The following is a 15,273-nucleotide window of genomic DNA, read 5'->3' on the forward strand; positions in this document are numbered from 1 at the left end:
GGTTAGTTGCTCATCTTGGAGCGTGTCCCAGAGAGGCAGAGTTCACAAAGAGACCTCTCAGGGAACAAAGGAACTGGCCAGCACCATTTCCCTCCTCCTCTCCTCAGCATAAACACAGAGCCACCTGTGGGAACTTGCTACCTAACTTGCTTACACCAAGCCCCGCTCCTCCCCCCCTCCTGCCCCATGCTCCAGGGGAACCACCCTTCCCAGTCACACTTGCCCCAGTTCCAGTGATTCTGGCCCCTCCCCCAGAAGACCTGCCCAAACCCGTGTCAATGACCATCTCCTGACCAGAGAGTTTTGTGAGGCCTCAGTTCTGGTGGCAGCAGTAGTGGGTCTCATTTCTCAAGCAGACCAGAGCTAGTTAAATGTGCCATTAACTAACATCTAGTTAAAATGTGCCACCAAACATTGCCCACAACAAACAAACAAAGCCCCTGCAGACAACTGGCCTGAAGGATAAAGTAGCCAGGGCACAACAGCAGAATGTATGTAGCACACACTGGAGCCACTCCTAGAAGCACTAGGCCCTGGAGAACAGGGCACTATAGGACCTTTTCTTTATAAAATCATTACCCTCAAGGATAGGAGACATAGCTGACTTTCCTAACACAGAGAAATAGTCACAGAAACTTAGGAAAAAATGAGAAGACAGGGTAATATGTCCTAAATGAAAGAGGCGGACAAGGCCATGGCTGGAGATCTAAGCAAAACAGATATAAGTAACATGCCAGATGGAGAATTTAAAGCAAGGATCATAGGATACTCAATGGACTTGAGAAAAGAGTGGAGGACATCAGTGATACCATTAACACAGAGATAAAGAATAACATAGCAGAGATAAAGAGCTTGATAAACAAAAGCAGAAATACACTTGATGGAAAGAAGAGCAGGCTGGAAGAAGCAGAGGAACGAATTAATGACCTAGCAGACAGAGTCATGGGAAGTAAGCAAGCTGATCAAAAGAGAGAAAAAAGAATTATGCAAAATGAGAATAGACATAGGGCACTCAGTGATTTCATTAAACATAATAATATTCATATTGTAGGAGTCCCAGAAGAAGAGAGAGAAAAGGTGCAGAGAATTTATTTGAAGAAATAAAAGTTGAAAACTTCCCTAATCTGGGGAAGGAAATAGATATACAGATGCAGGAGGCACAGAGAGCTCTGTGGGCAGATCCACACCAAAACATACTGTAATTAAAATGGCAAAATATAGTGATAAAGGAAAAAATATTAAAAGCAACAAAACAAAAGAAGACAGTTACATACAAAGAAAACTACATAAGGCTATCAGTGGACTTTTCAGCAGAAACTTTTGAACAAGGTCATCATCTGAGGGTCCTGGTATCAAGCCATGCATCGGGCTCCCTGCTCAGCAGGAGTCTTCTTCTTCCTCTCCCTATGTCTCCTTGCCCCCCTGCCCCAGCTCATGCTCTCCCCCCACCCACCGAAATAAAGAAATAAAATCTTTTAAAAAAAGAAACTTTCTGAGCAAAAAATAAATAAAAATAAAAACAACAAATAAATAAAAAGAAATTTTCTGAGCCAAAAAGGATGGGCATAATATATTCAAGTGCTGAATGGGAAAAAAATCTGTAGTCAAGAATACACTATCCAGCAAGGCTGTCATTCAGAATAGAAGGAGAGATAAAGAGTTTCCCAGACAAACAAAAAGTAAAGGAGTTCATGACCACTAAACCAACCCTGCAAGAAATATTAAAAGGAACTCTGAGTGGAAAGGACAGGGCAAAAAAGACAGTATGAAAATAGTAAACACAAAAGCAGTGAAAATTAATATTTCTGTAAAAAATCAGTCAAGGTATTTACAAAATAAAAGGATATAAAATATAACAACATATACCTAAAATGGGATGAAAGAAGCAAAGAACAGATTCAAAATTAAATGACCATCAACTTAATATAGACTGCTAAATGCAGAAGATGTTTTTTTTTAAAGATTTTATTTATTTGAGAGAGAGAATGAGAGAGAGAGAGAGAGCACATGAGAGGGGGGAGGGTCAGAGGGAGAAGCAGACTCCCTGCTGAGCAGGGAGCTCGATGCGGGACTCGATCCCAGGACTCCAGGATCATGACCTGAGCCGAAGGCAGTCGCTTAACCAACTGAGCCACCCAGGCGCCCCCAGAAGATGTTTTTTAATGGTAACTACAAATTTAAAAAGCCACTAATAAATATGCAAAGAATAAAGAGAAAGAAATCCAATTATGGCACTAAAGTAAACCAGCAAACCATGAAAAAGAGAAGACAAAAAAGGATCAGAGAAAATCTTCAGAAACAACCACAAAACAGGCAATAAAATCACAATAAATATATCAATAATGACTTTGATTGTAAATGAACAGAAGACTCCAGTCAAAAGACACAGGTGACAGAACAGATTAAAAAAAAAAAAACCAAGACCCATCTATAAGCTGCCTAAAAGAGATTCATTTTAGGCCTAAACACACCTGCAGATTGAAAGTGAGTGGATGTCAAAAGAAACCAGAGTAGCAATGCTTATATCAGACAAAATAGACTTTAAAACAAAGACTAAAACAAGAGACAAGGAAGGACACTATATGATAAAAGGGACAATCCAACAAGAAAATATAACAATTGTAAATATTTATGCACCTAACATGGGAGCACCCAGATACATAAAACAGTTAATAACAAACATAAGGGAACTAATCAATAATGTTACAAAGATAGTAGGGAACTTTAACACCCCACTTACATCAATGGAAAAATCATCTAAACAGAAAATCAACAAGAAAACAATGGCTTTGACTGACACACTGGAACAGATTAATTTAACAGATATTCAGAACTTCCCATTCTAAAACAGCAGAACACACATTCTTTTCAAGTGCGCATGGAACAGTCTCCAGAACAGATCACATATTAGGCCACAAAACAGGCCTCAATAAATTCAAAAAGATTGAAGTCATACCATGCATCTTTTCTGACCACGATGCCATGAAACTAGAAGTCAACCGCTAGAAAAAATCTGGAAAGACCACAAATACATGGTGGTTAAGTAACATACAACTGAACAATGAATGGGTCAACCAGGAAATCAAAGAAGAAATCAAAAATTACATGGAAACAAATGAAAATGAAAACACAACAGTTCAAAACCTTTGGGATGCAGCAAAGGTGGCTCTAAGAGGGAAGTTTATAGCAATACAGGCCTACCTCAAGAAGCAAGAAAAATCTCAAACAACCTAACCTTACAACTAAAAGAGCTAGAAAAGAACAGCAAACAAAACCTAAAACCAGCAGAAGGAAGGAAAAATAAGGATTAGAGCAGAAATTAATGATATAGAAACAAAAAAACAATAGAACAGATGAGCAATGAAACCAGGAGCTGGTTCTTTGGGGGGGAAAAAAATCAATAAAATTGATAAGCCTCAAGCCAGACTTATCAAGAAAAAAGGGGAAAGACTCAAATAAATAAAACCACAAATGAGAGTGAAGAAATAATAACAAATACCACAGAAATACAAACAATTATAAGAAAGTATTATGTAAAACCATATGCCAACAAGCTGGACAACCTAGAAGAAATGGATAAATTTCTAGAAACATATAACCTACCAAACTGAAACAGGAAGAAATAGAAATTTTGAATAGACTGATTACCAGCAAATAAATTGAATCAGTAATCAAAACATTCCTAACAAAAAAAAGTCCAGGGCCAGATGCCTTCACAGGCAAATTCTAGCAAACATATAAAGAAGAGTTAATACCTATTCCTCTCAAACTATTCCAAAAACAGAAAAGGAAGGGAAACTTCCAAATTCATTCTATGAGGCCAGCATTACCCAGATACCAAAACCAGGTAAAGACACCACAAAAAGAGAGAACTACAGACCAATATCTCTGATGAACATAGATGCAAAAGTCCTCAACAAAATACTAGCAAACCGAATCTAACAATACATTAAAAAAATGATTCACCACAATCAAATGGAATTTATTCCTGGGTTGCAAGGGTGTTTCAATATTTGTAATCAATCAATGTGATACATCACATCAATCAAAGAAAGGATAAGAATCATTTGATTATTTCAATAGACATAAAAAAGCATTTGACAAAGTATAACATCCATTCATGATAAAAACCGTTAACAAAGTGGGTTTAGAGGGAACATACCTCAACATAATAAAGGCCATTAGTGAAAAATTCATAGCTACCATCATCCTCAATGGGGAAAAACCTTTCCCCTAAGGTCAGGAACAAGACAAGGATATCCATTCTCACCACTTTTTTTTTTTAAGATTTTATTTATTTATTTGACAGAGAGAGAAAGAGAGTGCGAGCACGTGCACACACAAGCAGAGGGAGAGGGAGAAGCAGGCTCCCCAATGAGTGGGGAGCCCGATGCGGGACTCGATCCCAGGACCCTGGGATCATGACTTGAGCCGAAGTCAGATGCTTAACCGACTGAGCCACCCAGGCATCCCACTATTCTTACCACTTTTATTCAACATTTTATTTAACTGGAAGTCTTAGCCACAGCAATAAGACAACAAAAAGAAATAAAAGGCATCCAAATCAGTAAGAAAGAAGTAAAACCTTCACTCTTTGCAGATGCACGAAACTATATATAGAAAATCTGAAAGACACCACCAAAACACTCCTAGAACTGATAAACGAATTCTGTAAAGTCACAGGACACAAAATCAACATATAGAAATCTGTTGCATTTCTATACACCAATAATGAAGCAACAGAAAGAGAAATTAAGAAAAAAATCCGATTTACAATTGCAACAAAAAAATAAGGTACATAGGAATAAACCTCACTAAAAAGGTAAAAGACCTGTACTCTGAAAACTATAAAACACTGATGAAAGAAATTGAATACTACACAAAGAAATGGAAAAACATTCCATGCCCATGGATTGGAAAAAAATATATTGTTAAAATGTCTATATTACCCAAAGCAATCTACACATTTTTTCATTTAAATTATTTTATTCTTATTTATAATGATTTTCTCAATTTTTAACCTGAAATTAAAGTGTTTTTATTTACAAAATGAGAGTAATTTGTCTCTAATACATAAAGTACTCATTTTCCTAACTGAAATGAAGTAAATAAGTCTTATTTAGGTTCACAGAAAGCTTTTAACTCCATAAAACTTATAGGGGAAAATGGCCATATTTGCAAATGGCCACAGGGATCAAAGTAGGATACAGGAGGGTAATGAGCAGAGTCATAGAACATACTACAGAGGTATGTATAGTCAATCTCACTGGAACCTGTAGAGTCACATTCTTATATATGGATTCATATTTCATATTGTTCCATTGGCAGATATCCTTATTCTTCAAAGCCCAAGGAGCTGCTACTTCTGCGTGAGCACAGCATTTCAAAATTGGAAACTCTTGGTCATAATACATCAAGAAATCAGGGTTCTTGACCACAATAAAGGTTTCTCCCTCTTGACTATGTGGCCAATTAATAGCAATAGTGCACAGGCAAAAAAGCTTGGAAACAAGGCACTGTGAATCTTGTCTGGCATAAATTAGAACTTCAGATTCCTTGGACAAATAATTGGGAACTTCTATATTAAAATTTTCTGGAACTATCACTGCTTCTGTTACGTTTCTCTCTTGAAATGAAGCCAGCTCATATGGATTCACAAAAAGTCCTGTCAGGATGTACTGTTTAATCAAGAGTCAGCAGGCCTGGAAGTCCTCAGTATTTTCTCCAAATTTCACTTTTATTAAAAGGTCTCTATGGGAACCATCTTTTAAAAATTTCTTGCCTCAAAATAATTTCAGAGCAAGTGGCCCTTGTACCAGGATTGGTGGGGGTGGCAGTGAAAACTGTGGCTGGTGTGTCGGTGAGCCCAGCCATGTCCCAGAGGAGTGGCCAGGCCACTGCCTGGATGCCTGTAACCCTGGCAGCCAGGACAGGGAAGAAACACGGATGAAGGAGCCTGTGCACACCTCAGGCCACTCCTAGAGTGTGCTGCCACGGAATTAGTGACCACCACAGAAGACTCAGTGACACCCCCCTGAGGGCCTGCCATTCCCTGGCTTTCTCCAGCTCTGGCCCCTGCGAGTTCCAGTGTTGCGGGAGGCAGCAGGCCTGGCATCTTTGTTCCCTCCCTCCCAGCCCCTTGCACTCTACACATTCAAAGCAGTCCCAATCAAAATACCAACACCTTTTTTCACAGAACTAGAACAAACAATCCTAATATTTGTATGGAACCACAAAAGACCCCAAATAACCAAAGCAATCTTGAAAAAGAAAAGCAGAGCTGGAGACATCACAATTATAGACTTTGAGTTATATTACAAAGCTGTAGGGTTCAAAACAGTATGGTACTGGCACAAAAAGAGACACAGAGTTCAACAGAACTGAATAGACAATCCAGAAATAAACCCACAATTATATGGTCAATTAATCTCTGACAAAGCAGGAAAGAATATCCAATGGGAAAAAACAGTCTCTTCAACAAATGGTGTTGGGAAAACTGGACAGCAACATGCAAAAGAATGAAACTGGACCACTTACACCATACACAAAAATAAATTCAAAATGGGTTAAAGGCCTAAATGTGAGACCTGAAACCATAAAAATCCTCGAAGAGCGCACAGGCTGTAATTTCTCTGACATCAGCTAGCAATTTTTTCTAGATAGAGCCCCTGAGGCAAGGGAAACAAAAGCAAAAATAAACTATTAGGACTACAACAGAATAGAAAGCTTCTGCACAGCAAAGGAAACAATCAACAAAACCAAAAGGCAACCTATGCAATGGGAGAAGATATTTGCAAAGGACATATCTGATAAAAGGTTAGTATCAAAACATATAAAGGACTTCTCTAACTCAACACCTCCTCCCAAAAAATAATAATCCTATTAAAAATGAGAAGACTTGGGCAGACATTTCTCCAAGAAAGACATACAGCTGGCCAAGAGACACAGGAAAAGATGCTCAACATCACTCATCATCAGGGAGATGCAAAACAAACCACAATGAGATATTACCTCCCACCTGTCAGAATGGTTAAAATCAATAACACAAAAAATAACAAGCATTGGCAAGAATGTGGAAAGAAAGGAACCCTCTTACACTATTGGTGGGAATGCAAACTGGTGCAGCCACTGTGGAAAACAGTATGGAGTTTCCTCAAAAAATTAAAAATTGAACTACCATATGACCAAGTAATTCTACTAATGGATACTTATCTAAAGAATATGAAAATACTAATTCAAAAAGATATATGCTTATTGCAACATTATTTACAATAGCCAAATTATGGAAGGAGCCAAGTGTCCACTGATAGATGAATGGATAAAGAAGATGTGATATGGGGCACCTGGCTGGCTCAGTTGGTAGGGCATGCAACTCTTGATTTCACAGTCGTGAGTTCAAGCCACATGTTGGGGGTAGACTTTACTTAAAAAAAGAAGTGGTGTGTGTGTGTGTGTGTGTGTGTGTGTGTGTGTGTGTGATGGAATATTACACAGCCATAAAAAGAATGAAATCTTGTCATTTGCAAGTCAGTCAGAGAAAGACAAATACCATATGATCTCACTCATATGTGGAATTTAAGAAACAAATGAACAAAGAAAAACAACAAACCAAAAAATAGACTCTGGGGTGCCTGGATGGCTCAGCCGGTTAAGCATCTGACTCTTGATTTTGGCTCAGTTCATGATCTTGGGTTTGTGAAATCAAGCCCCAAGTTGGGCTCCATGCTGAGCACAGAGTCTGCTTGAGATTCTCTCTCTCCCTCTCCTGTCCCCCCCCCCGTTTGCTATCTCTCTCTTTCTCTAAATAAAATAAATAAAATCTTTAAAAAAAATTCTCTTTAAACAACAACAACAACAAAAACCCAGACTCTTAACTGTAGAGAACAAACTGACAGTTACCAGAGGGGAGGTGGGTGGGGGGATGGATTAAATAGGTGCCGGGGATTAAAGAGTGCAGGTGTTGGGATGAGCACTGAGTAATGTGTAGATTTGTTGAATCATTATATTGTACACATGAAACTAATATAACACTGTATGTTAAGTATACTGGAGTTAAAATAAAAAAAGAAACTCCAACAAGATACCACCACACACCAATTACTATGTTTTGGCTACTATCAAGAAAAAAAAAACAAACAGAAAATAACAAATGTTGGTGAGAACGTGGAGAAATTGAAACCATTCTGCATTCTTGAGAATAAAAAACGGTATGGATGCTATGGAAACCAGAATGGAGGTGCCTCAAAAACTTAATAATAGAATTACCATATGACCCAGCAATTCCACTTGTAGATACATACCAAAAAGAATTGAAAGCAGTATCTCAAAAATGTACTGGTACACTCATGTTCATAACAGTGTAATTCACAATAGCTAAAATGTGGAAGCAACCCAAGTGCCCACTGAAAGACAAATAGATAAGCAAAATGTGATATAATTCATACAGTGGAATATTATTCAGCCTTAAAAATGAAGAATTTTCTGCTATATCTACAACATGGATAAACCTTGAGGACATTATGCTAAGTAAAATAAAACAATCACAAAAAGACAAATACTGATTCATTCCACTTCTATGACGTACCTAGATTAGTCAAAATCATAGAGACAGAATGAAGAATGGTGGTTGTCGGGGAAAAAGGAGGTTATTGTTTAATGGGTACAGAGTTTCAGTTTTGTAAGATGAAAGAGTCATAGAGATGGATGGTGGTGATGGTTGTACAACATTATGAATGTATTTAATGCCACTGAACTGTACAATGAAAATGGTTAGGATGGTAAATTTTGTCATGTGCATTTTTACCACAATAAAAAAAATCTTGGAAAAAAATATATTTATGATCCATCTTTTTCTCTTAATTCTTACTACTATCACTTAAATCTGGCCAGGCATCAACAGACTAGCCACAGGCTGAATCCAGGCCAGAGACATGTTGTTGTTGTTGTTGTTTTAATTAGTTGCCAATATAAAAACTGGGAATCTCCAGATACTATTTTCCACTTAGGAAAAACAAGATTCTTTGGAGAAATGACATTTCCAAGTTTGGGCAGGAAATTTTAAAAGATGAGCTGGGACATCGTGTCATACAAGATAATAAAGAAGTTACCAACTTCTTTAATTTTGGGTTGTGCCAAATGACTCAGGGGCCAACTTGCAGAAGTTCAGATGTTTAAAATGTGAGATGATTTTATCATCAACCAGAAAAACTGCAATACATTAAAAACCATTGAATATATTTAACTCTTTGAGTTCATAATCATAATAAAAACAATTAATTGATAACCAGGAAAATGCATGGGAATTAGCTCATTATTTTGAAAATATACAAGTAAAAGGAAAGAGTCAACGTTCTTCCTGCCATCCCTAAACAAAGTACACTGCTAAGTAACCAAATAATGGATAAGGGAAAGTTTCTCTTTACAGAAGTATTCTAGCTAATAAGCAAAGAGGTTCTTATGCGCACACATACACTATATACATATATAATTGATATAATAGAAAATCACTATTCTGCAACCTCAAAAAACTAGTTGAACAAGATATGCAATATGAATGGCTGCTAATATTATAGAAAAGAGAGACATCACATTACAGGTCTTCTGGCATATGAAAGAACACAATACCACTTATTTAGTAGGTTTGCCCAAAAAAGTTCAGCTGAAATTTGATCAAGTTTCTATTATCTGACTACCAGTTGACAGAAAATACAGAGGAAAGGTGAAAACATTAAATGATACTTTAAGGATGCAATCAGAAAAATCCAGACTCTGGAAAATTTTACAGAACAAACATCCCAGTTTCTTTAATACATGAAAAAAATGCAAGATACCCATGAAGGATTATCTCCTAATACTCAATAGCATTGGGGTTTAAAGCACAGACTTTAAGCATCAGAATGTCTTAGAGACAAGTACTGCCTCTGCCATTTATCAGCAATTTGCATGGAGAAACTAATTTAACCTCTTTAAGTTCAGGCTTCTTTACCTATGAAATGGTAATACTAACAGCAACTATCTCATAGAGTTGTGAGTATTGAGATAATGGACATAAAACACTTAGCTCATTGCCTAACTTATGGTAAATGCACAATAAGTTATTTTTATAATCTTCATCATTAAGGAATGTGTGCTGAATGGTTAAATGAATGACTAGAATTAATCGGCTAAAAATACTGAATATGAACTATTCTTAGCTGATAATGTTGGCCATGTCATTTACTCAATATTTATTGGGCACTGGAGCTAGTGCAGAAATGTACAAAAATGAGTAAGATGTGGCCTCTACACTTGGACTTTTGCCTTTTCAAAAAAATCCTCCATGTCTTAACCCCAAGAAATACTAGCTAATGAGGATGTCAAGTCCCCTCTAACAGTCTGCTACGAAGAACTCTGAGAATAGAGGACCATCATTCATTGTTCTTTCCAACAGAACCTGATTGAGGGGTGGGTAATACTCATCGTCATGAGTGTACTCTGCATTATTGAAACAGAACTATGAACAGTCTTAACAGACCTTGGCTGCTTTCGTCAGGCTCTCTTCTGCTCTTGTCACTCCCACCTGTTCCTCCTTTCCATCTGCAAGTTTTCCTTCTGCTGTGTACACTGCCTGAGGATCAAAAGGCATATTCATCGGTATGACTTGGACAGCAGAAAATGAGCAAACGGAATGTTGCCACAATGTTAAGAGAACAAGTAGTTTCTCATTAGAGAAGAGACAACTAACCTACTTAAAAGCTGAGATCCAAATGACAATGCAGGACAGACAGTCCCCACCTTATGAACACTCAACTTACAAATGACCCAAACACACATTACTGCCCTACCCCAGCCCCAACCCAGGAAGCTGCTCTTAGCATGGGCACCACTAGGTGTAGGAAGGGGGGGAATAAAGATTTTATAGAATCAGGGGTTCAAAATAAAAGGGAAAAACTGAGACAAGTATAGCTTGTTTTCAACGCTCGGCATCAGGGAAATCCAAATCAAAACCTCAATGAGATACCACCTCATACCGGTCAGAATGGCTAAAATTAACAAGTCAGGAAATGACAGATGTTGGTGGGGAGGCGGAGAAAGGGGAACCCTCCTACACTGTTGGTGGGAATGCAAGCTGGTGCAGCCACTCTGGAAAACAGGATAGAGGTTCCTCAAAAAGTTGAAAATAGAGTTACCATATGATCCAGCAATTGCACTACTGGGTATTTACCACAAAGATACAAATGTAGGGATCCGAAGGGGTACATGCACCCCAATGTTTATAGCAGCAATGTCCACAATAGCCAAACTATGGAAAGAGCCAAGATGTCCATCAACAGATGAATGGATGAAGAAAATGTGGTATATATATACAATGGAATATTATGCAGCCATCAAAAGGAATGAAATCTTGCCACTTGCAACAACGTGGATGGAACTGGAGGGTATTATGCTGAGCAAAATAAGTCAATCAGAGAAAGACATGAATCATATGACCTCACTGATATGAGGAATTCTTAATCTCAGGAAACAAACTGAGGGTTGCTGGAGTGGTGGGGGGTGGCAGGGATGGGGTGGTTGGGTGATAGACATTGGGGAGGGTATGTGCTATGGTAAGCACTGTGAATTGTGTAAGACTGTTGAATCACAGACGTGTACCTCTGAAGCAAATAATACATTATATGTTAAAAAAAAAAAGGAAGAACATAGCAGGAAGTGAAGAATAAAGGGGGGTAAATCGGAGGGGGAGACGAACCATGAGAGACTATGGACTCTGAGAAAAAAACTGACAGTTCTAGAGGGGAGGGGTGTGGGGGGATGGGTTAGCCTGGTGATGGGTATTAAAGAGGGCACATTCTGCATGGAGCACTGGGTGTTATACGCAAACAATTAATCATGGAACACTACATCAAAAACTAATGATGTATAGTGATTAACATAATAATAAAAAATAAATAAAAAATTTAAAAAAGAATAGCTTGTTTTCCCAACCATATCTCAAGTTTATTCACTTAACTCTGTTTTACTGCCTGAAATTCTATATTAGAGAGAGCCATGGTTAGCAAGCAGCGCTTTTTAAAAAGACAACTACTTCTAAAGGGAGTTTTTGCAATCCTCTATTACTTTCAGGCTAACTTTTCACTAATGATATGAGAGATTCTTAACGTCAGTGGGGTTTTTTTTTTACTGTCAGTATTTTTAATCAGATAGAAAGTTTGCCCTGATCTCACCAACCACAATAGGTACTCAGCACCATAGGCACAGCACCCTGAGCAAGGGACATTCCCTTGTTAAGTCTAATTCACAGCCACCACGTGTCGGAAACCCAACCACCATTTGTACATGTAATACAACAGGAAAGGAGCCACCTGGAGTTCTTATTTGGGGGGGTCTCTAAGATGGAGGACATAGACCTTAGACAGTCCGCAACAAAGCCTACCCCCTGGAGGAAAGCCAACCAAAGTAAAAGAGGCCAACAGACAAAGAGAAGCTGATCTGAAAAATGTATAAGGAAACAGACACAGAGAAAGAGAAAGAAAAGGAGGGAAAAAAATCCTACGGAAGTCATTTGAACTCCTAGAAATTATGGACTTTCTAGTTACACAAGCCAATACAGTCTTGATATGCTTAATATACTCTGAACTGTGGTGGTTTTTTTTGTTTTTGTTTTTGTTTTTTTTTTTGTCCCTTCTAAACAAAAGCCCTAGAAGAGCTTCATTCTCAGACCCACTGGTTCACTTCCTGGCTTGTCTCTCCCTGACCACTCAGCAGGCATCCACCTGGTTTCCAGAGTAGTGACCTCTTTCCTCAGGGCCTTGTCTTCCAAGGGCAGTTCCAAAATAAGACTGGCCAGTCCCCCAAATCAGCTTCTCTCCCTGGAGCTGGCCTATGAAGGGGGAATGCTATACTTCTAGGTACAGCATTCCTTCCAAATTATGTGATCTGGGCCCTTATTTTCCTTCTGTGTTGTTGGATACCCCTTGAACAGTACCATATAGAATTCCAAATATTTCTCAACAGCTTCTGAAAACAGTGGAGATACACCGTGAGGGTTCCCAGAGCTGGGCTGTAAATATTTGCATTGGTAGAGTAAGTGAAGTTGAGCAGTGGAATACTATGGATAACCAATGGGCATTTGTTTTTTGCATTTCAGGTTTGAGCTAAGGTTTTTGCCAACTTTATTTCAATGTAGTTTATGTAGTCATTTCCCAGAAATTACATGACCTTCTAGGATCTTTTTAGATTTTTTTTTACATTTTATTACAAGGGGGAAAAAAACTTAAAAAAAAAAAAAGAAAAGAGAGAGACCATATTTAATTCTACCTTTCCTTTTTTTAAAAAAAGATTTTTTATTTATTCATTTGAGATAGAGCATGCAAGGGAACGCAAGCACAAGCAGTGGGGGAGGGAGACATAGACTCCCCACTCAGCACGGAGCCCTACACAGGGTTTGATCCCAGGACCCTGAGATCATAACCTGAGCCGAAGGCAGACGTTTAACCAACTGAACCACCCAAGCACCCCTAATTCTACCTTTCTAAAATAAGTATTTCCTTCCAGTTTGCACCTAATGTATTTTTTTAATTTTAAAAGTCAGAAAACCAATTTTTTTATTTCTAAAGCTCTGTCATAGACTTCTAGCAGGTGCCGATGGTCACCTGCTACATGAGATCCCTGTAGCTGGCAAACAGAGTCTAGCCATCAGCAGACCGGGCCAGAGAGGTTCACTGGGGTGGCTCTGGCCTCGCTGCTCGTACTGATAACTTCCTGCTTCAGTTCGTCTACAGTGATCTTGCCTTCTAAGTCCCAGATCTTGATGCTGGGGCCCATGGCAGCACAGAGCCTGTAATGGTTAGGACTGAAGCCCAGGGCACTGATGATGTCCCCACCATCTAGAGTATAAAGATGCTTGCCTTTGTGGAGGTCCCACAGCATGGCCTGGCCCTCCTTGCCTCCAGAGACACAGAGGGAGCCATCTGGAGACAGACTCACAGTGTTCGAGTATGCTGTGTGGCTGATGTGATTGGTCTTCAGCTTGTAGTTTGCCTCGTTCCATACATTGACCAGCTTGTCCCAGCCACAGGAGACAATGGTGGGATCACTGCTATTGGATGAGAAGCAAACACAAGCAGACACTCCAAATGGCTCCCATCCTGGACAGTATATTTGCATACACCCAGAGTATTCTACTACTCAGTGGTTTTATGTATGGAGCCAGAGACAATTTGCGACGTTGTCCGAGGAGAAGGCCTCACTCAGCACATCCTTGGTATGGCCTACAAATCTGTGTGTGGAGGTACCGGTTGAGAGATCCCAAAGCCGGAGGGCTCCACCACAGGAGTCTGGCCACCTAAGGAGATGACCCCGAGGAACACGCCATGGATGCCCTAGTCAGTCTCCTTCCTGGTCAGCTTCTACGTGATGGTGGTCTTCTCTCAAGAGGCAGACAGTATTATGTCCAGGAACTGGGGAGTGGCGGGAATCTGCATCAACAAGCCTTTGTGGCCTTTGAGGGTACCACAAACTGTCATCTGCTTAGTCACAGTGGTGCCGAGGGCAGGTGTCCCCGGAGCGATAGGGATGGAGCTGGATGGCTCAGAGAGACTAGCACCAAAGCCACTCCAGCCACAGCCCTACTGAGGAATAAAGAGCCGCTTCTGATGTATTTCTATTTTTCCACATGTGGAATCCCAGTGATATAACTGTCTGCTTTGTCACTTTGTCACTTATATTAAAAAATAAAAGCTTTTCTCCATGCCTGGTCTTCATAAATATGATTTAATAGCTATATATGTAATATAATGTAACTGTAAACAGAAATATAATTCTATCTATTCCTTCCAATAGATATATAATTTACATGATATTCATAATTTACATTATCTAGTCGCTAGACATTTTAATTTTTTTTTCCCAATGGAAAGTGGAATTATTGGGTCAAAAATCTATGAACAGCTCTTGCCGTGCATTATGTAAAATTCATTCTCAAAAGAATTATTCCAAGTCACTCCACCAGCCAAGTGTAGGTGCACGAGTATCAACGTTTCGCTTAACATGCAAGAGATCCTGTCTTTGGTACTATCTTCTTATTTCTCTTTTTCTGATATAATAGGTACTACATGTTACTTTAACGGACATCATCTAAATTAAAATCTGAATTTCAAAAGGGAATAATTAAGACTTAAGAAAGGAGATAAAAATGAAAGCTTGCAAGTATGTAATTTTTCTATTTCTAAATCCCTTAAAATGTAACCCTATTAATATATACTATTTATAATTCTTTTCCCTGTTTTAGACACT

The 15,273-nt window shown here is 38.8% G+C and overlaps 2 pseudogenes; both read right to left on the reverse strand.

Moving 5' to 3' along the window:
* Positions 1 to 5,153: 5,153 nt before the first annotated feature.
* Positions 5,154 to 10,630, reverse strand: LOC114224756 (GPI alpha-1,4-mannosyltransferase I, stabilizing subunit pseudogene; annotated as a pseudogene).
* A 3,004-nt stretch (positions 10,631 to 13,634) lies between these two features.
* Positions 13,635 to 14,510, reverse strand: LOC114224757 (small ribosomal subunit protein RACK1 pseudogene; annotated as a pseudogene).
* Positions 14,511 to 15,273: the final 763 nt, after the last annotated feature.

Source organism: Eumetopias jubatus, unplaced genomic scaffold, assembly GCF_037043125.1.
Source record: "Eumetopias jubatus isolate StellerSeaLion01/CBP00866 unplaced genomic scaffold, mEumJub1_p1.0 scaffold_17, whole genome shotgun sequence".
NCBI classification, from domain to species: Eukaryota; Metazoa; Chordata; class Mammalia; order Carnivora; family Otariidae; genus Eumetopias; species Eumetopias jubatus.